This window comes from Staurois parvus, unplaced genomic scaffold (assembly GCF_062004578.1).
Source record: "Staurois parvus isolate SC_StPar_1 unplaced genomic scaffold, SC_StPar_1.0 ptg000011l, whole genome shotgun sequence".
In the NCBI taxonomy this organism is placed as follows: domain Eukaryota; kingdom Metazoa; phylum Chordata; class Amphibia; order Anura; family Ranidae; genus Staurois; species Staurois parvus.
Genome location: NW_028317807.1, coordinates 8,422,856 through 8,445,850, shown reverse-complemented (window position 1 = coordinate 8,445,850; position 22,995 = coordinate 8,422,856).

The following is a 22,995-nucleotide window of genomic DNA, read 5'->3' as shown; positions in this document are numbered from 1 at the left end:
CTGTCACCTTCCCTCCTCACCTTCAGGCGCTCCCTGAAAACCCACCTCTTCAGGGAAGCCTACCCCACCCTCACCTAACAGCCGCTGCCCTTCCCTCCTCCTACCACTCCATCCCCCACAGCCGTTTCCTCCTGTACCTCTACCCCCTCCCTCCTAGATTGTAAGCTCGAAAGGGTAGGGCCCTCTTACCCCTTGTGTGCTGTTTGATGTTACTGTACTGTTTCATGTATTGTCCCCCCTCTATTGTACAGCGCTGAGCAAACCCTTTGGCGCTATATAAACTCGATAAATAAATAAATAAATCGTCATCCATCTCAGCACATATCCATTTTCTGACCAGAGGGAGAGAGGGGAATCTCCAGGATTTCTTACACACATGCGTATTTTAAATGCGTTTCTGGTTAGTTTGCATTCTTTCCATTGGCACTGGGAATTATTGAGCACCTTTTCAGGACTATTATTGTGTTGATTTGCATGATTTGATCATTTTACAGCGCTGCATTTTTATATATATATGTTTTACTGAGGATTTTTACATGCGTTTATCCTGGATGTTCAGCTGCTGTTTCTTTGAGAGTGCTCACTGTGTGTCCTTTACCTATACAACATGCTATATGTCTGATATAGCTTACAGTGTATCACAAAAAAAAGAAAAAGATAAGTAGTGTAATGATTGCTAATGCTTCTAAGACTACATCATATGATCTTGTAAAAAGGATAATCTTCATGGGGAAAAGCTTCCATTTCAGGGATTAATCCTCAGCACATCTGCTCTTCAATGTCTATTGCCTATAAGGCTACATTATCCTTCTGTACAGGGCAGGATTTCTAGAGAACTCAGCTATACACACCTCCTGTAATAGGGTCATAGGCTGAGAATCTGTGTTTTTTGTAACATACAGCCTAGACCTATCATTGCTTCCCTTTGGTATATATACTTAAAAGTATTTTTAATGACATTGTACAATTTCTTAATAAAGGTGGAAAATCTCTTTGTATTGAACTGTATTGTTGCTGTATTGTCTCCCTTTATACTGTAAAGAGCTGAGCAAACTATTGGCGCTATATAAATCCTGTATAATAATAATAATAATAATTTCCTTTCAGCTACTTTCACAGACATTTCTTTTTTTATAATTCTTTAATATATATAAATATATATATATATATATATATATATACAGTCATGGCCGAAATTGTTGGCACCCTTGATATTTTTCCTGAAAATCAAGTATTTCACACAAAAAAGGTATTGCATTAACACATGTTTTGCTATACACATGTTTATTCCCTTTGTATGTATTGGAACAAATATAAAACAGAGGCAGAAAAGCAAATATGACATAATGTCACACAAAACCCCAAAAATGGGCTGGACAAAAGTATTGGCACCCTTAACTTAATATTTGGTTGCACACCCTTTGGAAAACATAACTGAAATCAGTCGCTTCCTATAACCATCAATAAGCTTCTGACACCTCTCACCCGGAATTTTGGACCACTCTTCCTTTGCAAACAGCTCCAGGTCTCTCTTATTGGAAGGACACCTTTTCCCAACAGCAATTTTAAGATCTCTCCACAGGTGTTCAATGGGATTTAGATCTGGGCTCATTGCTGGCCACTTCAGAACTCTCCAGCGCTTCTTTGCCATCCATTTCTGAGTGCTTTTTGACGTATGTTTGGGGTCATTGTCCTGCTGGAAGACCCAGGATCTTGGACGCAAACCCAGCTCTCTGACACTGGGCCCTACAGTGCGACCCAAAATCCTTTGGTAATCCTCAGATTTCATGATGCCTTGCACACAGTCAAGGCACCCAGTGCCAGAGGCAGCAAAACAACCCCAAAACATCATTGAACCTCCACCATATTTTACCGTAGGTACTGTGTTTTGTTCTTTGTAGGCCTCATTCCGTTTTCGGTAAACAGTAGAATGATGTGCTTTACCGAAAAGCTCTATCTTGGTCTCATCTGTCCACAAGACGTTTTCCCAGAAGGCTTTTGGCTTACTCAAGTACATTTTGGCAAACTGTAGTCTTGCTTTTTTATGTCTCTGTGTCAGCAGTGGGGTCCTCCTGGGTCTCCTGCCATAGCGTTTCATTTCATTTAAATGTCGACGGATAGTTCGCGCTGACACTGATGCTCCCTGAGCCTGCAGGACAGCTTGAATGTCTTTGGAACATGTTTGGGGCTGCTTATCCACCATCCGGACTATTCTGCGTTGCAATCTTTCATCAATTTTCCTCATCCGTCCACGACCAGGGAGATTAGCTACAGTGCCATGGGTTGCAAACTTCTTGATAATGTTGCGCACTGTGGACAAAGGCAAATCTAGTTCTCTGGAGATGGACTTGTAACCTTGAGATTGTTGATATTTTGCCACAATTTTGGTTCTCAGGTCCTCAGACAGTTCTCGTCTCCTCTTTCTGTTGTCCATGCTTAGTGTGGCACAGACAGACACACAATGCAAAGGTTAAGTGAACGTCTCTCCTTTTTATCTGCTTTCAGGTGTGATTTCTATATTGCCCACACCTGTTACTTGCCCCAGGTGAGTTTACAGGAGCATCACATGCTTGTAACATTCTTATTTATCCGCAGTTGTGAAAGGGTGCCAATACTTTTGTCCAGCCCATTTTTGGAGGTTTGTGTGACATTATGTCGAATTTGCTTTCTTTCCTCCCTTTTTTTGTTTTGTCCCAATACACACAAAGGGAATAAACATGTGTATAGCAAAACATGTGTTAATGCAATACGTTTCGTGAGAAATACATGATTTCCTGGAGAAATATCAAGGGTGCCAACAATTTCGGCCATGACTGTATATATGCATTTTAGATGCATTTGGATGCATTGTTACATGTATTAAGAAAGACCTTTTAGCAGACGTGAATAACATGGAATTAAATCCAATGCTGGAAATCTACTAAATGCATCCTATGTCATTGAGCTCCTAAAAACAGACTCTAGTAAAAACTGAAATTTAAAGTGTACCTATACCCAAACCTTTTTCATGTTAGATAGAATAAAGGTTAGAACTTATGTTTGATTTTACTTCTCTGTTAGATAGATTTCCCATTTCTGTTTTAGGGACAACCTATTTACCAGACAAGAACTGGGGGGAAGTCTGCTGAGGGGAAACAGAGAACAATAAAAAATAAAAAGGTTCTAGCATTCTAATACTTCACATGAAAAAATCAAATTTACTTCTGTCTTTATTGCTGTGAGAGAGATTTTCTATCACTTTCTGTCCTGGATACAATCTTTTTACTAGAGAGGAAGTGAAGGAATCTCCCCACCAGAGCCTCCAACAGCAGTAAAACCATGTACTAATCCTCCTCCACTCTACCCAAAACTAAAAACAAATTTAAAAAAATGGGCTATGGATACACTTTGAGATGCATACAGGAAGCACAGCCAACCAACCCAGTACTTCACTTGTTCATCCAGTTATTGTTGTGATACACCAGTCTACCTCAGTTCCTTTTACAGCTGGTCATATTTTACCATTTTGCAAATGCTGGGGAGAATCTTTCAAATACATCAGTTGTAGGTTCTTTGCCTTCTCTAACATACAACAGGCCTCATGCAACAGAGTTTTTTTTCATAAAAGTTTAGTACAGACACTGCTAGTGTTAACAAGAGCAGTGTTGCTGAAAGGACCATTGACAGAGGCATTGGAAGAGTATTTCGTTTAAAGCTGCATGCAACAAAGCAAAGCAAACTGCACTTAAACATTTGACTCAAAGGAAAACTCCTACACTAAGTTCCATTTCGTGCCAGGAACACACGCTGTGTTCTACCTTTAGAACTCCACAGAATATTGCTCCATTGGGAACTCCATAGAATGTTGCTCACTGGAAGAGAATTTAATAACAAAATGGCTATATAAACCCATGACTGAGGTGGTTTACTGCTGTCAAAGTCCTGTGCAAAGTGTCATCAATTGTCAATATCCCTAGTCAGGGAGGGTACCTAAATGGAGTTTAAAGTAAATGTAAACCCTAATTGCATGACATTTAGTTTGCTAAAGCACCATATACCATAAACAATATAAAAAATACTGTTTCACCTTTATTTCCATCCTTTTTTTTTCAATTTCAGCATTGCTGATCTCTCCAGTCTCTTTCAGTCACTTCCTATCTACTTGGTTTCAGTGCAGAAGAGTAATGGAAGGAAGTGCTTGGAAAGTACAATCATAGCAAGATCAACATGTATTATTTTAATAAAAATCTGCACACTTAAAAATATTAATATGTTAATACTATTATAAGATTTTAGTGATTGAGTTTAGTTTTACCATAACTGCTTTAGTGGACCGATGAAGAAATTCACTGCATTGTTCTTTTAAGCACAAGAGAATCCATTTTGTATAATGGTTTTGCCATGCCCATAGACTGAACTTTATGTGATAATGCATACCCTCCAAACCATTCCTTTCTCAAGGTTTTATAGACAGCTGCTGATATATGAAATGTGACATTATTATAGTATCTGTTTTTAATAACATCTCACACCACCCCTTTCATATCTAATTTATAAAATAGAATGTAACAATAAACCTAGCTAAAACTGATCTTTTATACACAGAATGTGTATGCATTTGCATACTTAATTTTTATTTCAGTTTCTCAACCAGAAAAATCCATAAAAAGACATAAAAAGTTACCTATTCCATGTCCACTGAACAGTATTTAGATGAAGACCCAAAAATATAAATATATCTAATTTTCTAAGTTACAGCATAATAAAAATAGCCATGCGTTAAGAACCAATGCTAAAAAGAATCAAAACACAACGTACATTTTTTAAAAGGTCTGTAAAAATGTTTTCAAAGAACATGCTTTTTTTTTTATATATATTATAGAATTAAATAAATGTCCAGAAAGGTTTCACAATGTCACAGCAATCAATTAAGTACTAGTGAATAGTCAGATATCAGTATCAAGTACAGAAAGTTAAAAAAAAGTCATAAAACTTTAAAAAACTAGTGTTCATGTACAAATGCACATACACATACAACATCTAGTGCATTTGCATTGTTACTTATTACAGCTGTGGATTGATGGGAGGCCTTCAAATGATTTTTGTGTCAATTTGAAACAAAAAAAGGAAAGAAAAAAACCCTATTGTGCTTTTTTTCAGACCAAATCTCCCCAAAACATCAAGAATTGTTCTATTTAGGTCTGGCTTTTAAAAGCGCTTTTAATGAACAAAGCCTCTGCCTCAACTGGTTGTGACCTATGGCCTTCAGGGTGCAGTGTCATTTTGTCTTGGGTGCACAGCTTTCCCACAACATAGCAGAGTTTTCCTTCAGGCTGCCTAAAGGGGAGGAGAAGCATTTAGCACCAGTGTTCAGCTGAAAAATAGCAGGGGGAGTTCACTAATTAATATTCATGAAAAGGAAACAGCTCGGATTTTGTAAACTCTTAGCAAATTCTCATGCAAGGTGGGTTTGATGGGGAAGAATATTTTAAGAGAGAACTTTAAGCTTAGAGTTTAATAGCAACAGTGTATAAAGGATTTAACAGAAGGCTGAAAAGACCGAGAAAATAGTTATTCTTATTCCAATAGCAGTGAAATCTTTTTTTTCCCAGAACTACCAGCGTGATATTTTTAGTTTTGTCTAGACAGGTACAGGTAATGTGATTATAGAGACCTAGAGACAAAATAAAAATGTAAGTTGGGTTATTACATATGTTTCACATAGCAAAACATATGCAGTATAATCCTATTTCATGTGTTACCCACATGCAATTGGAAATTGTGAACTTCGACTGGAAATTGTGATCTTTTTTTTTTTTCCAAAAACAATTTTATTGAAAAGATTAAGGCAGATGGATGACAAATACAGGTAACTGTCAGAACATAGACACAGCTTAATAAATGCCGTTTCGCAGACGGGGTGTAAGTCTGGGACACATCTAATTTCGCCAAGTAACACAGATTTATACATAAGGGCGTAAACCAGAAAAATAGGAGGTGAAATGCTCCAAACCAGAGTAAGCATAAATTGATGTGAACAAATCATTATGGTAGTGCTGTTAACCAATCCTCATACAAGCCCTTTTAACTGACAAATGTGATGTGATAGGATATGACAGGATAGTGAGCACAGTAGATAATCGTGTGTCTACCCCTAAGGGGTGGAGGCTAGGGAGCTCCAATCATACCTGTAGGACAGCTAATAATCTAGAATCATTTGAAGGCACAGAGATGAGAAAGTAGTACTAAAGATGTGAGATAAGATGAAGTAGGAGAAAGAGATAGAGGGAAAGAGAGAGGTAAGAAGAGGGAGAGGGGAGAGAAATGGATAAAGAGAAAAAAAAAGGGAGGGAGGAAGGGAGATGGGAGAAGGGGTGGGGGTATGGGGGAGGGGGCATCTGCAACTAAGTCAAGTCGCAACATTTTACATTAGTCTGAATAACAGTCAGATATCTTATATGGCAGTATAGGTAGGTTTGTGCATTAGTCCAATATAAGGGTCGGTTACCTTGATATTTAGGTTATGATATTCAATCTCAGTCAGGCAGGGTGTGCATTGTATGCATAAAACGTGAGAAAAGTTACTTGTATCATACAGTTGTCATTGAACGTTTAAGTGGGGGATGGAGAGGAGTCAAGCAGCAGTTGGTGATAAGCAGTGGTGGTTTTGAAATGACTCCAACAGTCCCACGTCTTCCTGAATCTCTCGGGGCGGTCTTTTGCTACAGAGATGAGTTCCTCCATTTCCGAAATTTTGTTTATCCTTGCAAACCACTCTTGAATTGGGGGAACATGTGTTGAGCGCCTGTGAATTGGAATGCATTGTTTTGCCGCATTTACCATATGCATGGCAAGTGATTTGCAATATGTCTTATATGGGAGTGGAGAATGGTGGAGTAGGAATTGTGCAGGGGAGAGGACTAGGGAGTAAGATGTACTTGAGCAATTATGGACTGTATTTTCTCCCAGAATGGTCGTAGCATTGGGCAGTCCCACCATATATGTACAAATGTACCCGTCGCTTGGTGGCATCTCCAACAAGAGTCTGGAATGTCAGAGTCAAATCTGTGGAGCAGAGATGGAACTCTGTACCATCTTGAGTACAATTTATAATTATTTTCCTGGGTCGAGACACACATGGAACCTTTGTGTATATGGCCATAGATATGATCCCAGTCATCTGGGACTAAGGGGAGTTGTAAGTCATTACTCCAGGCCATGTAAGCTTTCCTAGACGTGATGTCAATGGTGTTTTCAAGGCATGTGTACAGTTTGGAGACTACATGTCTCTGTGGAGAATCTGTCGAGCAGAGTTTCTCGAATGGGGTAAGGGGTCTAGCGTGTTCTTTTAGACATGACGAGCTATGTATAAAGTGATGAAGCTGTCTATACATCCATGGCGTCAAGGTTAGAGATGACCATTTGCTCAGAAGGCGGTCTCTTGTTAAGAAGATGCCATCTTTAAAAAGATGGTATAGTCTCGGATGTTCTTGAGGGCTGGCCCCAGCGAGGAAAGCACTAGACATACCAGGGGGGAAGTCAGGGTTCATTCGGATAGGTGTGAGTGGGCCAGGGGTTGAGAAAGACCTGATTTCTGACCTATCAAATGATAGCAAGACAGAGTCGGGCCAATTAGAGGATGTTCCCTGAAGTTGGATGGGATATGTGAATTTCCTAGCCAAGTGGCAAGTGGGGTCACCGAAAATGCAGCTTCCAGGTTCACCCAGGCCTTACAGACGTGATTTGTAGACCAGTCTACTATTCTTGCCATGTGGCAGGCCCTGTAATAACGAGTAATGTCAGGCAATCCGATACCTCCACTCGCCCTAGGCATGGTAAGTTGTTCAAAGCTGATTCTAGGGCGTTTATTGCGCCATAAGAAAGTAATGCATAGTGTTTTATAGGAGCTAAACAATGATTTAGGCAGTCCGATTGGTATCGTTTGCAACAGGTATAGTAGCCTAGGAAGCACATTCATCTTAAGAATTGCTGCCCTTCCAAACCAGGAGAAAATTGGTTTACCCAATTCTGCAAGTCCTTGGTGATGCTACGTAAAATAGGTAGGAAGTTTTTTGTATATAGTTCTGTAAGGCGAGTTGGTAGTTGGATCCCTAGGTAAGTGATAGCCTCGGATTGCCAAGTGAAGGGGAAGTTTGCCCTCGCTTGCCTGACCATGTCAGGGGTTAAGGAGATATTGAGGGCCTGGGATTTATTAAAGTTAATTTTGAAGTTGGACAAATACTGAAACATTTTGAAATCTTGAAGTAAGTTAGGGAGAGTGATGTGTGGGTCTGTCAGGAAGAGTAATATGTCGTCAGCAAAAGCTGCTATTTTGTGTATTCTGCCGTTAACTATAATTCTCTGATATTTTCATTCAGTTGAATGCGGTTCAAGAATGGTTCCAGTGTGAGTATAAATAGGAGGGGGGATAGTGGCCATCCCTGTCTAGTCCCGTTACTGATAGAGAAGGCATCCGATAGGAGACCATTGACCCTAACTCTAGTCGTTGGTGTGGTATATAGTGACATAATGAAATTCATGAGGCATGGGGGAAGGCCAAGTCCGATCAGGACGGCTTCCATATAGTCCCAAGCAAACCTGTCGAAAGCGTTCTCAGCGTCAAGAGAGAGAAAGAAGCCGGATTGTTTCATTTGTGTCAACCAATGATGCACATTTAAAGCTCATTCTATGTTGTCTCTCGCCTCTCTACCGGCACAAGCCTGGTCAGTGGATATAACAGAATCAATAACGTTTAAAAGACGGTTAGCTAGTATTTTAGCAAAAATCTTTAGATCAACATTCAGGAGGGAGATTGGGTGATAGTTGGCCATCGATGTCTTGTCCTTGTTTTCTTTTGGTATAAGTGTGATATGGGCTTCAGAGAGAAATCGCATGGGCTGTCCTGGGGTATCTAGTGTATTGCATGCCTTTAGGAATGGATGTGCAAGAATGTCCAAAAAGGACTTGTAGTATGTGGTTGTAAGTCCGTCTGGGCCTGGGCTTTTACCTGGTTTTAATTGTGTGATGGCTTTTTGTAGTTCTGTCAGTGTCAGTGCCCCATCTAGTTCATTTGCTTGTGATTGCGAGATGGGTTTGGGAAGATACTGCGACAGGAAGGTCCAGATAATGTCCTTGCGTGATCTGTTATCGCCTGTCGGTTTTGGGGCTGGAGGGAGATTGTAGAGGGTCGTATAGTAATTTTCAAATTCGGCTGCAATATCCGAAGAGGTTTTACGTATACGACCTTGTTGGGAATGGATTTGGTGAATAGTGCAAGCTGCTTTTTTGGATTGTAGGGCCCTAGCTAGGAATTTGCCACTTTTGTTCCCATGTTCGTTGAATAGCTTCTGAGATAAGGCAAAATTGTGTTTGGTTTTCCTTTCCACAGCTGCCAATAATTGGTTTTGTGCCGATGCTAGTTCGGTAGTATGGTCCAAAGCCTGTTGACGTTCTCTGTGAAGTAGCGAAGTAAACGATGCCTGAGCTGCGCGCTTTCGAGAAGCTGCAATTGCGAGCAGAAGCCCACGTATCATACATTTGTGTGCTTCCCATTGGGTGAGAGGGGTCATTTCTGGAGACGTATTTCCTTAAAGTAGTTAATCAGACATTCACAAATTTGAAGGGTTACAGATGAGTCTGTAAGAAGAAACAGGTCTAGACGCCATGTTTTAGAGGTAATTGGGGCATCTGGAAGATATATGGTCATAAGAATAGGGTGGTGGTCTGAAAGGATCATTGGCTCAATAGAGGCCGACTTCAAGGTATGCAGGTCTTTTTGCGAAAGAAAGAGATAATCAACTCTGGAATAGCGATTGTGAGGTGCGGAGAAAAATGTGAAATCCTTGTCAGATGGGTGTAAAGTACGCAAGTATCATGTAAGAGGAGATCTGTAAGTTCCAGTTTGATCTGTTTAAATGCTCGAAAGTGTTTTGAAGAGGTGCCTGTCGAAGTGTCTTCCAGAGGGTTTAATGCTACATTAAAGTCACCCCCCAAAATCAGGATACCCGATTGGAACGCTGTGAGTGCTTTCGCGATTTTATGGAAAAAGCTATCTTGCTCCGTATTGGGGCTGTATATGTTGGCTAGAGTGATCGGCCAATTATAAAGGATACCTTTAAGGAAGAGGAACCTTCCCTCTGAGTCCTCGAGAGTCAGTAATCATAAGCGGGAGTCTTTTGGAAATCAAAAGGGATACACCTTATGCTTTCACCTCTGTATTCACTGCATGGTAAACTGTCGGGTAATTAGCGTTGGAGAATTTCAGGATATGGTCAGCACGGAAGTGAGTTTATGTCAGGGCAGGGGCCGAGGAACGGACAGGCAGGCCTAACAATGTAACGCACTGGCTGACGACAACCACTACCCACAGACCGAAGTCCCTCAGGGCGCGGAGTCTAAGTCCCAGGCTGCCCTTCACCAGGGCCCCTGATGGTGGGGATGGACTTGACGCAGCCAGGAACCAGGTCGCGGACCCCGAGACACCTCAGTTGCGGTAATGGCCGCCGCCAATGGCGTGTAGCTGGTGGAAGAGACAAAAGAGTAGTCAGACAAGCCGGGTCAACAACAACAGGACAAAACAGTACAGGACAGCAGACGAGAATCACAGGTCACGAGCCGGGTTCAGCAACAGAGGATCAGATCAAGGGAGAATACAAAGAATAGTCAAGTCACAAGCCGAATCAGATACCAGGAGAGTCACAAGAGTCAGAACAGAGTAATAGCAACACAAAGACACAAGACACAAGTGCAAAGAGCATGTGCGGGCCACAGGCTTATATGTCATCAGCCACACCCCTCTGGGGGATGGACCACAGAGACCTGAAGGCATAAAAGGATTCCCATCATGCACAGCAGAATCCAAGATGGACGCCAGCACATGGAGTAACATAACCTCAGGGAAAAGGTAGGACCTTGACAGTTTCATGGATGAAGAGCACATCTGCTCGTAAGCATTTCATATAAGTCAGTAGTTGTGAGCGCTTCTTGGGTATATTTAGACCTCTTGCATTAAGAGATGCCACTGAAAGTGTAGACTGAGCTTGAAGGGGTGTGGCGGGCATTTTATTTTGTTGCATGAAATAAGAATTATGCATAAAAAGCACGGTTATATGCTTAGAGTTGCAATTCAGAAGGATGCAGGGGCAGAGGAAAAAAAAAAAGGGGGATGGGGGGGACTCCAAATAAAAAAGGTGGGTGGGTGGAGAGTGGGGAAGAAAAATAGATGGAAGCAAGGGGAAATAAAGAGAAGAAGCAGAAACAAGAAAACGGAAAGGAGTAAATATGAAGGCTGTTAGGAACCTCTATTAAATCTCTATTAAATCGTATAAAGTACGATAGGAGGTATTCAGAGGATTTGGTCAAGGATAAAAATCCGGCTAAAGGGTAATCCAGCTACGCCGTCCTTTAATGTTATCTACTAAGTTGTTTGTATTGTTTTTTATTGTTAAGTTTGCGATCCAATGCGGATAGGTTTAGACAGACTCAGGGGAGTCCGCTGTGGGGGGTCGTGGGTGAGTCCCAAGGACAACGTCCTAGAACCTGATTCGTATGCGAATGCTGGTGAACATGAGTGTATTGGGATCAAATAAAAGGTAGCAACAAAACACGGAGGAATGGATAAGTCGTCAGATTGCTGTAGGAAGCGTTAAGCTGATTATGGTATAGGTGAAGGTATGGGGGTTATTCATGTTGTAGATGAATGACATATAGTACCTCAAATAATCTTATTCAAAACTGGGGATCCTAGAAAACATGGGAAGACATACTGTACCCGAGAGGCATGTCCGTGGGTATAACAGTCACGATATGGTAGCATGGCGGGGTTGTGTATCGAGACAGTGTATAATCAAACATTCACAATACTATAATACCTCATTACAAACATTGGGCAGGTATATTTTGTAACATGGCTCGCTCTGGGAGTGCTGATCAGCAGTAAAGTAGCTTCGCAGAGATCAATGTAAAAAACGCTTATTACACACTACTTGTTCAGACTCAAGTTGTCAAAAATATATATAACTCTGTAAATAAACATTTTGTAAATAATGCAACAAGATATAGGGATGGAGAATATTTCTAGTATATATTAGTAATCTGCATATCTTGATCTTAAAGAGCGGTGACACATACAGATGTAGCCAACACTATACAGCAGGGTGTTACCACACAAATGAGCATGCGCTAGGTCAAACGATGTCGTAGCCTGCTGTTTGTTTGGTACTGTGATAAATCAGCCAGCTGAAAGTGTGGGATGATATAATCTATGTATATTTACCATAAACTTGCATGAACATAATCAGCACAGGTAGTATGTATGAATATTAAGAAGGCCTTATGAGACACACATACCCCATCAGGGGCGGAACGACAACTCATGGGGCCCCCGGGCAGTAAGAGATAATGGGGCCCCCTGTACCCCTAAACTCAAGCCACACCCACATAACACCCTACCTACATATTGCAGCTCAGCTGCATAGAAGGGGGATTTAAATATTTACTGCAGCAAAGTCTACATGAATGTTCCCAGCTTCTTTCCGTAGAAGCCACTGGGCACTTCCAGGTTTAAAGATGGCTGCCATGTGGGGGAAGTGAAAGAGAGAGGGGAGTGAGAGGGTTAAAAAGAGGAGGGGTGTGAGCAGGGGTGGACTGACAACTCATGGGGCCCCCGGGCAATAGGGGATCATGGGGCCCCTGTGCCCTTGCCCAAACTCAAAAAAGCCTATGAAAAAGGTACCAGGGGCATCTCATGGGGCCCCCAACTGACCCCGGCCCTCAGGCAGTTCCCGAGTTTCCAAATGGTCAGTCCGCCCCTGTGTGTGAGAGAGAGGAGGAGGAGGAGTGAGAGAGAGAGGAAGGGATGAAAGAGGAGGGGTGTGTTTTAAATTGCGCTAAAAATTGGGCATGGCTTAAAAGGGGTGTGGTTAAATAGTGTCTGAGATGACTTATATAGTTCAGAATGAGGTAATGTTAAATAGGGAATGTACAGCGTGGTGTGTATGACACTGGGTAGTATGTACAGGGAGAGAAGTGCGGAGTGTATGGCTGTGGTTAGTATGTGTAGGATGGTGTCAGTAGTTCTTCATTTTTATTAGTAATATTTTAATTTTTTTTTACAATTTTAAGATTTTTTTTACAAATTAATGTTTTATTATTTTTATCATTTTTTTTTCAAAATGCTTTTGGGTGGCCAGTGGATGGTGTCAGTAGAGCAATGGTGTGGGTGTCAGAATTTTTAAATTTTTATTATCTAATTTTTTATTATTTTTTACAATTTATTTCTGTAGTATTTTTTTCACAATGATTTTGTGGGGGCAGTGGACAGTGTCAGTAGGGAGTAAACAGGGAGCACTAGTATATATTGGGCTGTCATATTGGGATGAATAAACAGAACCTGTACCCCCTTATATCGGAAGGAAGGGAATGGATGGAGGGAAGGACCGAAGGAAGAAAGAAAAGGGAGGGAGGGAGAGAGGGAATGGATGGAGGAAGGAAGGGGAGGGAAGGAAGGATGGGTGGGAGGAAAGAATGAAGGAAGGGGGTGGAGGAAGGAAGGGAAAGAAGAAAAGGATGGAATGGATGGAGGAAGGAAGGAAAGAAAATGGATGGAGGAAGGAATGAAGGAAAAGGAGGGAAGGGAGGACGTTAGGGAAGGAGGAAGGGAATGGATGGAGGAAGAAAGGGGAGGGAAGGAAGAAAGGGGAGGGGAGGAAGGAAGGAAGGAAGGAAGGAAGGAAGGAAGGAAGGACATAGATGGAGGTAGGAAGAAAGGGGAAGGAAAGGAGGGAGGAAGAAAGAAAGGAAGGAAGGAAAAGGAAAAGAGGGAATGGATGGAGGAAGGAAGAAAGGAGAGGGAAGGAAGGAAAAGTGGGAGGAAAGAATGAAGGGAGGGGATGGAGGAAGGAAGGGAAGAAAGAAAAGGGAGGGAGGGAATGGATGGAGGAAGAAAGGAAAGAAGGAAGGAAAGAAAATGGATGGACAAAGTAGTGAAGGTAAAGGAGGGAAGGAAGAAAGGGGAAGGAAGGAAGGAAGGAAGGAAGGAAGGAAGGAAGGAAGGAAAGGGAGGAAATGAAAGGAGGGGAGGGGAGGGAGGAGGGAAGGAAATGAAAGGAGGGGAGGGAGGAAGGGAGGAAGGATGGAAGGAAGGAAGGAAGGAAAGGAAAGGAAAGGATAAAGGGAGAGGATGGATGGAGGAAGGAAGAAAAGGGAGGGAGGGAATGGATGGAGGAAGGGGAGGGAAAGAAGGAAGGAAGAAAAGGGAGGGAGGGAGGAAGGGAATGGAGGGAGGAAGGAAGGAAGGAAGGAAGGAAGTCAGGAAGGAAGGAAGGAAAGTAGGAAGGAAGGAAAGGGAGGGAATAGATGAGGTAGGAAGAAAGGGGAAGGAAAGGAGGGAGGAAGAAAGAAAGGAAGGAAGGAAAAGGGAGAGAGGGGATGGATGGAGGAAGGAAGAAAGGAGAGGGAAGGAAGGAAGGGTGGGAGGAAAGAATGAAGGGAGGGGATAGAGGAAGGAAGGGAAGGAAGAAAAGGGAGGGAGGGAATGGATGGAGGAAGAAAGGAAAGAAGGAAGGAAAGAAAATGGATGGACAAAGTAGTGAAAGTAAAGGAGGGAAGGAAGAAAGGGGAAGGAAGGAAAGAAGGAAGGAAGGAAAGGGAGGGAATGAAGGAGGGGAGGGAGGAGGGAAGGAAATGAAAGAAGGGGAGGGAGGGAGGAAGGAAGGAAGGAAGGAAGGGAGGGAGGGAGGGAGGGAGGGAGGGAGGGAGGGAGGAAGGAAGGAAGGAAGGGAGGGGAGGGAAGGAAGAAAAGGGAGGGAGGGAATGGATGAAGGAAGGAATGAAGGAGCAGGTGGGAAGGAGGAAGGAAGAGAAGAAGGAAAGAAGGAATGAAGGAAATGAAAGGAGGGATGGGAGGAAAGAATGAAAGGAGGGGAGGGAGAAAATAATAAAGGGAGGGGATGGAGGAAGGAAGAAAAGGGAGGGAGGGAGGGAATGGATGGAGGAAGGAAGGAAGGAAGGAATGGGAGAGAGGGAAGGGGGAGAGAGAGAGGGAGAGAGAGAGAGGGAGAGGGAGTGGGGAGGGAGGGAGGGAGGGAGGGAGAGAGAAAGGGAGAGAGGAAGGGAGAGAGGAAGGGAGAGGGGAGGAAGGGGAAAAAAGGGAGGGGGAGAGATAGAGGGAGAGAGGGATGGAGGGGGGGGGAGAGGAGAGAGGGAGGGGAGAGAGAGAGGGAGGGAGAGAGAGGGAGAGGGGAGGGAGGGAGGGAGAGGGAGGGAGGGAGGGAGGGAAAGGGAGAGGGGAGGGAGGGGGAGAGAGGGAGAGAGAGAGGGAGGGAAAGGGGGAGAGAGGAAGAGAGGGAGGGAGAGGGGGGAGAGAGGGAAGGGTGAGGGGGAGGGGTGAGGGAGGGAGGTAGGGAGGAGAGAGGGAGGGGAGAGAGGGAGAGAGGGAGGGGGGAGGGGGGAGGGAGAGAGGGGGAGGGAGGGAGGAAGGGGAGAGGGAGGGAGGGGGAGAGGGAAAGAGGGGGATAGAGAGGGAGGGATGGGGGAGAGAGGGAGGGGGACAGTGACAGCACCGATCTCTCTGCATGGATTTCAACAAGGCAGCTGGAAGCCTCCCCTCCCGTCACCCGACTCACTCTGCCACCACATGAAGTGACAAGTGAGCTACTTTAGGGTCAGGATCTGAGACTGCCTTCTCCTCCCCTCCCCACACTGTCACTGGACAGTGATCCTCTCACGGGCCCCCTACTGACCCCGGGCCCTCGGGCAATGCCCAAATGCCCGAATGGTCAGTCCGCCCCTGTACCCCATCACCTCAGCAAAGGGACGTCAGAAGATCTTCGCATGAAGAATGACAGGACACAAGATCAGGAAAATGATCAAACATTATACCGGGAAAATTACTGAGGCGACAATGTAATGGGGGGAGGGAAATGCAAGGGGGGAGAAACATCATTCGTGACGCGCCTTGCAATGAGTCAATATGATGATCAAGCTCGCGTAGGTGTATAGCGTGCGTATCTACCAGTTGGCGTATATCATATATGGCAAGATCTTGTGTGATAACTTTATCCTCCACTGCTTCCAGCCTTTGTGCCACTGCCTGCATGTCAATATGCAGGTCAGCAATCACTGCAGAGAGGGTCTCTTTAATGTCAAGTGCCACAGCTTTCAGATACCCTATAGTGAGAGGGGGGCCTGCAGAAGGGCATACTGTGACAGCTGCAGCTGGGCTCCTGCTACCAGAGTGGGACGCTCTGTGAATCGAGTGGGAGGAGGCAGCATGGGAGGAGGCCTCAGTGTGCTCTGGGGTCTGGGACCGGAATAAATCTGGAATGCTTCTTGCGGGTCCGCTCATCTGGCGGGGAGACCGCGATCATGGGGTGGAGGCTTTCCTGTCCGCCTTCCCCATAGTAACGGCGGCTCTCCCTTCTTCGGTCACGTTTGCCTACCTCCGTATGTCGAAGCTCCGGGAATTATGCTGCCATCTTCCTCGGGGCTCAAGCCACGCCCCTGTGAACTTTAAACAGAACCCCACTGGGGGCAAATATTAAAATTCATTTTATGCCATTTTCAACACTAGTAGACAAGGGATTGTCAAATAAAGGGGGTCCCCAACAATACTATTCCCAAAGATAGCATCAGAATAATGTGTTTTCTAAATTTCACATTTTAGCTGTGCTTAACTACATCAGCAGCACCCTAGCCTTTAATTCATTTCAAACCCCCAACTCTAATTCATTTCAAAACTGTACAAAACATGCTTTTTATGACATTTTGGGTGATCTATTTTGTAGTACTACACAGCATTATGCTAAAAGTTTAAATGTCAAAAAAGAGTCCCCAAAAACACTTCAAAATCACAATCCCACATTCCAGAGATGAGGCAGTTTTTTTTCTGAAATGTAAATTAGCATGTAAGCATCTTTATCACCCTGCAATGTAAGAGGGAGAAATTAGGCGGTTTTTATTATGAAATGAAAACAAGAATGTTTTATTTTAAAGGCAACAGCCAGAAATATTGCACAGACTCCATAGACAGCAATAGAACATTTCGAGTAGGATACATTTTCAAAATGATACACAGCATGCAACCTTCTAATCCAAAAATGTAAATTGAAATGAATATATTTCACAAAATAAGGAAGGCATATTATACAGACTCCATAATCAGTATTTAAATACTTGGCATATTCCGCATTTTTAAAAGGACGCACATCATGAAGCTTTCTGAAAATGCAAATAAAATGTGTATATTTCACTGAAAGAAAGGAATGGGTGGCATGTCTTGCAGCACATGGTGTAAGATGCTCTGAGGGCTCTCTCCACTGACAATCCGGGCAATTATCCTGATCTGCTTCTTCTGGTACAGCACAGCTAACTCATTTGCACCTTCCCAGAGACTACACTGACTGCACTTCCTGACGGTAGTCATATTACCCTGCTACACCATGTTGAGAAGGTCCAACTTGGCGGCCTTTCATCTCATTCAGCCAGGGGGGCAGCCCAAAATCTCTTTGCTAGAACACCAGCTAAGTATTCTGCAGCTATGCTGGCTGCTTTACCTCTTGATGCCTCTGAATCTGAGCCTCCCGAGGAGGCTGTCGATACCGCTTGGATTGAAGACCCTGTGGATCCGTCCCTCTGGGACACAGTGAGTACTCTAGACCTCCTAGTCTCAGAAAATGAGCCCAGTGACCAAGGCTCCCTGTAGCCTGAAACCACTGTCAGAGATATCCTCACAGCGGTTACCTCTTGCATTACTGCCCTTACAGATATGATAGCTGAAATGAAGGGAGTCAAAATAGCTGAAATGAAGGGAGTCAAAATTGAGCTGACTTTAGTCAGATAGGACATGCAAAAGCTGAGAGACTACATGGCGGCTCTGGAAGGCAACATGAGTACTGTGGAAGATGAAATGGACCCAGTGTAATGCAATGTGAGGTATGGACACTCTTTAACCTCAAATCATGCTGCCCATAGACAGAGAGAACAGACTCAGGAGGAATAATGTAAGTGCTGTGGATAACCCAGAAAAAGCAGAGAGGAAAAACCTTGTTGCATTCATTGAAAGTTGGCTCATTGAAACTTTTGGAAAAGACTCATTCTCCCTTATGTTCGAGGTGGAGCAGGCTCATAGTTTGCCTGCTAAATCCCCAAGAACAGGAGAACCACCATGGCCATTTCTGCTCAAACTCCTGAACTTTAAAGATTGTGATTCTGTTCTGTATCAATCAAGAGCGAAGGGAGATGCCATGATAACAGACAATATACTATGTTTTACTCAGCCCAGCTTTGAGTGGCTGCAAATAATGAAACCCACTTTTTTGATAATCCTGCCACTACCTCTGGCTTGATAGAATGGAGCACACTTTAAATAAGTCATCTGTCCCTTGAGCTTAACATCCCTACCATTTCCAGTTTGCATTCTGGTTGTATGATCTTCGGATTATGCTGAAAGAAATAACTTGTTCTCCTTTAAGGTGGTTGAAACTATATTGAACTCTCCTTTTTTACATTATATTGCCTTTTATTGGATCTGCAAGTCCCTTCAGATCCATGGTGGGTCCAGTGACGTTGGGGCCCCCCTACTTACCTGTCTTGCATAGACATTTTGTTCATGTCCTCTTTTTTTACCTGTGGGGACTATGGATGCTGTTTGTTGTTTTCCCTGTATTTATTCTGACCCTTGCGAGTTGCATGGTCCTACAGTTTGACTATGACTGGCTCCCTGGAGTGTGTGCACGTCAGATCTCTCATATACCTGTCTACTTTGATTGTATCCTTGCCACTTATATCATCCCTGGGCAACACCTGGCCCTGACCTCTTCTCCAAGCCATGGGGATTTCTAGAGACTGTTTTGACCTCTATGAACTTACTGAATTTAATCTCTCAGTATGCCTCTTATTTGCAAAGTGCGGGCCTTAGGCCCCATTCTATTGTTTTGTTGTATCTATGTCTGCTGAGAATTCCTTAGTATTATGGAATCTTAAGGGGTTGAGTAATGGAGTAAAATGAGTGGCTCTGTTTTCTGCTCTGAAAAAATTTCATCCGGTGGCGGTATGTTTGCAAGAAGCGTATCTACAATCTAGTATTCTGCCACTAATTAAATATCACCACTTCCTGATGCAGTTTCACTCCACCCATACCACCTAATCTAGAGGGGTCAGTTACTTGATTTCTAATACAGTACCTTTTCACGTAATGCAATCTCGTATTGGTGACCAGGGTAGATATATATATTTTTTTTTTAGGTAAACTGGCTGGGGTAATATGTATTATAGCAAATATCTACATCCCTCCAACCTTCTCTACAGACAGTTTAAAATGCCTATCCCAATTCATGGCATCTCAATGTTTCTATCTGCATACTAGGGATTTTAATAGTTTTCCAGATAAGAATATGGATAAATTCTCAAACTGCTCATCTTCATGGTCTTATTATTAAGCAGATTTCCCATATTAAAACCACTACTAAGGACTGGGAAACCTTCATACTTAATTAGGCTCACAAAGCATAGGAGATATATATTGCAAATCCTACCCCTGCATTAGAACATGGTGCATGAGACGTTGGTTCAGACTTTATATCAGCAAGTCTCTCTCACTGCTTCCAAAAATAAATTCATTTTTATACAGCAGCGCTACTTTTATGACAAAGAAAGCCCAGGGCTTACTGGTAGTGATTGCCCATTCCCAGCAACGCGTATTTCATATAAAGACCATTCAAAACTCCAAGGGAGAATTGGTGCATGGCCAATATCACATCTCACGTTTAGCAATTTTTTTTACAGATTTATATGCCATTTAAGTCAACCCCACGGATGAGGATCTGGCTCAATTCTTGGGCCAATGTTCTCTTCCATCGATGTTGCCAGCAGATTGCAAGATGTTAAATGCGCCAATACCGATAGAAGAACTTTCCCTGGACACTGTTAAAATAGCTAATAGTAAATCCCCAGGCACTTATGGTCTACCTGTGGAGCTATATAAGCGATATAGTGACTCCTTTTCACCTCCACTTTCAGATTCTCTTAATGCTCCTGTTTGAAGTGGCCATTTACCATCTTCTATGAATGAGGCTATCATCATGGTGATCCCAAAACCAGGCGAGGATACGCTGCAACATGATTCTTACAGACATATATCCCTTAAAGTCAGTTAAACACTGACGTCCAGTTGCTGGCCAGGGTACTTGCCTTGAGACTGGCAATGGTCCACTCAGATTAGTCCAGTTTTATACCAGCTAGGTCTACTGCCCTCAATAAATGACAATTGTTTTTAAATATTCAGCTTCCAGTAGATAATTCGGGTCAGTTTCAAAGCTACTGAGAGCATCGAGTGGAGATGGACCATGACGGACATGGTGCTGGCTTCTCCAAAGATAGTTGGGTTCCATCATGGGGATAAGGAGGATACAATTTCTACACGGATGATACTTTAATACACCTGGGGGACACAGCTGGCTCCCTAGAGTCATGCATCTCATCGAACAGTTTGGGCAGTACTCAGGTTTCTCTATTAACTGGCACAAATCATCCCTTTTACCACAAGATCCAATGACCTTAATCTTACCAGCAGAAGTGTCTCAGGTGGAGGTTGTTAATTCCTTTAATTACCGTATTTGCCGGCGTATAAGACGACTTTTTGACCCTTGAAAATCTTCTCAAAAGTCGGGGGTCGTCTTATACGCCGGTACACATGTTAGGGGGGCTGCGGCATTAAGTACAGGGGTTTGCAGGGGCTGATGTCTCTTACCTGGATCCAGTCCCACGACGATCCGGTCCAGGAAGCGCGGCGTCTCCTTCAGTTCGGCCACTGGATGTTCGTGCGGCTGCTCGGCTCCGCCTCCTCACCGGTGATTGGCCGCCAGAACTGTAGCTCAGGAAAGGCACACAGGCGGCCAATCACCGGCGAGGGGGCGGAGCCGAGCGGCCCCGCGAAAATTGAGTGCCGGAGCAGCAGGTAAGTGTGCTGTGTAGAGGTGCTGCTGCAACCACATATGCTGGCTGCAGCAGCACCATACGAGAACAGGGTCAGCAAGTCTCAGTGGGAGGAATAGTGCCCCATCATTGGTGTCACTGATACCAATGATGGGGCACTATTCCTCCCACTGATACCAACGATGGGGCACTATTCCTCCCACTGACACCAACGATGGGGCACTATTCCTCCCCCCCACTGACACCAACGATGGGGCACTATTCCCCCCCCCACTGACACCAATGATGGGGCACTATTCCACCCCTCACTGACACCAATGATGGGACACCATTCCTCCCACTGACATCAATGATGGGGCACTATTCCTCCCACTGACACCAATGATGGGGCACCATTCCTGCCACTGATACCAATGATGGGGCACCTATTCCCCCCACTGATACCAATGATGGGGCACTATTCCTCCCACTGATACCAATGATGGGGCACTATTCCTGCCACTGATACCAATGATGGGGCACTATTCCTCCCACTGACACCAATGATGGAGCACTATTCCTCCACTGATACCAATGATGGGGCACTATTCCTGCCACTAATGCCAATGATGGGGCACTATTCCTGCCACTAATACCAATGATGGGGCACTATTCCTCCCACTGACATCAATGATGGGGCACTATTCCTCCCACTGGTGTGCATTGGAAGAGGGGTAGTCTTATACGGCGAGTATAGCCCAAACACTACATTTTAGCAGGAAAAGTAGGGGGGTCGTCTTATACGCCCAGTCGTCTTATACGCCGGCAAATACGGTATTTAGAAATAGTAGTGACTGAGGATGTTAGGAATTATATTTCTTTAAACCTTAAACCCTTTTTACAAAAATCTAAACATAAATGTGCTAGCTGGTATAAGCTACCCTTGTCTGTGAAAGGGTGAGTTAATATAATTAAAATGGTATGAGCTCCTCAGTTGCTATACATTCTTCATAACTCACCATATGGATACCACGATATTGGTTTAATTGTATAGATTCTCAATACCGTGCTCCTATCTGGAAAAATGGTATAGCTCACATAAAATTAACAACTTTGCAATATCCCAAGGATCAAGGTGGTATGGCTGTAATACACTCCCTAACATATTTCTTAGCCACCAGTTGCAGCATTTGACTGGTTGGAACTTGCCATACACTTCTGATCCTTCCAGGGATTTGCTGGTCCACCCCTTTGCTAATTACTCCGCCTTATCCTAGGTGAAGATGGGCTTCCCCGCTGCTCCACCTAATTGCCCTACAGTCCAATTGCTTATGAAGCTTTGGACTGAACTTAAACATAGCTTGGGCCTTGTAGGCTTTCTCACCTGTACACGTTTGGTGCAATAGATTCTACACTGAGCTGTGGAAATTATTGAATTACTCCTGGATAGATGCTGGGGTTAAGTACCTCTCACAATTATTTGAAGATTTGGTATTTAAATCCTTTGACCAATTGCTGCCAGAGTTTCCCTTATTACGCAATTGTAACTATAAATACGTACAACTTAAGTAACGCTATCTGACTCTGGGTAGATGTTCCATCCTGCGTTTGGCTGACTCAGGATTTCTTAGTTCTATTTCTCTGAATCTGATAAGAAAGGTGTTATTTCACGAATCTGTGCACATCTATTAACTTACATACAAGCTTCTGATCTTTTGCCCTGCAGAGAGAAGTGGGAGAAAGATATTGGACCAATTGATGGAGACAGCTGGGAGCAGATACTGCCGGCTGGCCCATTGGTGTCAGTATCAGCTGCTCAAAAATTGTCATACCTATTCATTCTCCATTGCACTTATAGAACACTGGTGCAGTTGCATTACTAGGGCAGGAGGAACTCCCCTTTATCCCCTAAATGCCAGGCTCATCCAGAGGATTTACTATATGGGCTTTGGAAATGTCCTAAATTAGTGTGATATTGGCAGGATGTGATCAAGGTTATTAACCAAATGTATCAGGCACAAGTGAATATAGACCTGCTAACTTGTCTTCTTGGTGGTTTAGAAGAAGAACTATACTCCACCCCTACTTATGTGGCTCTTATTAGAC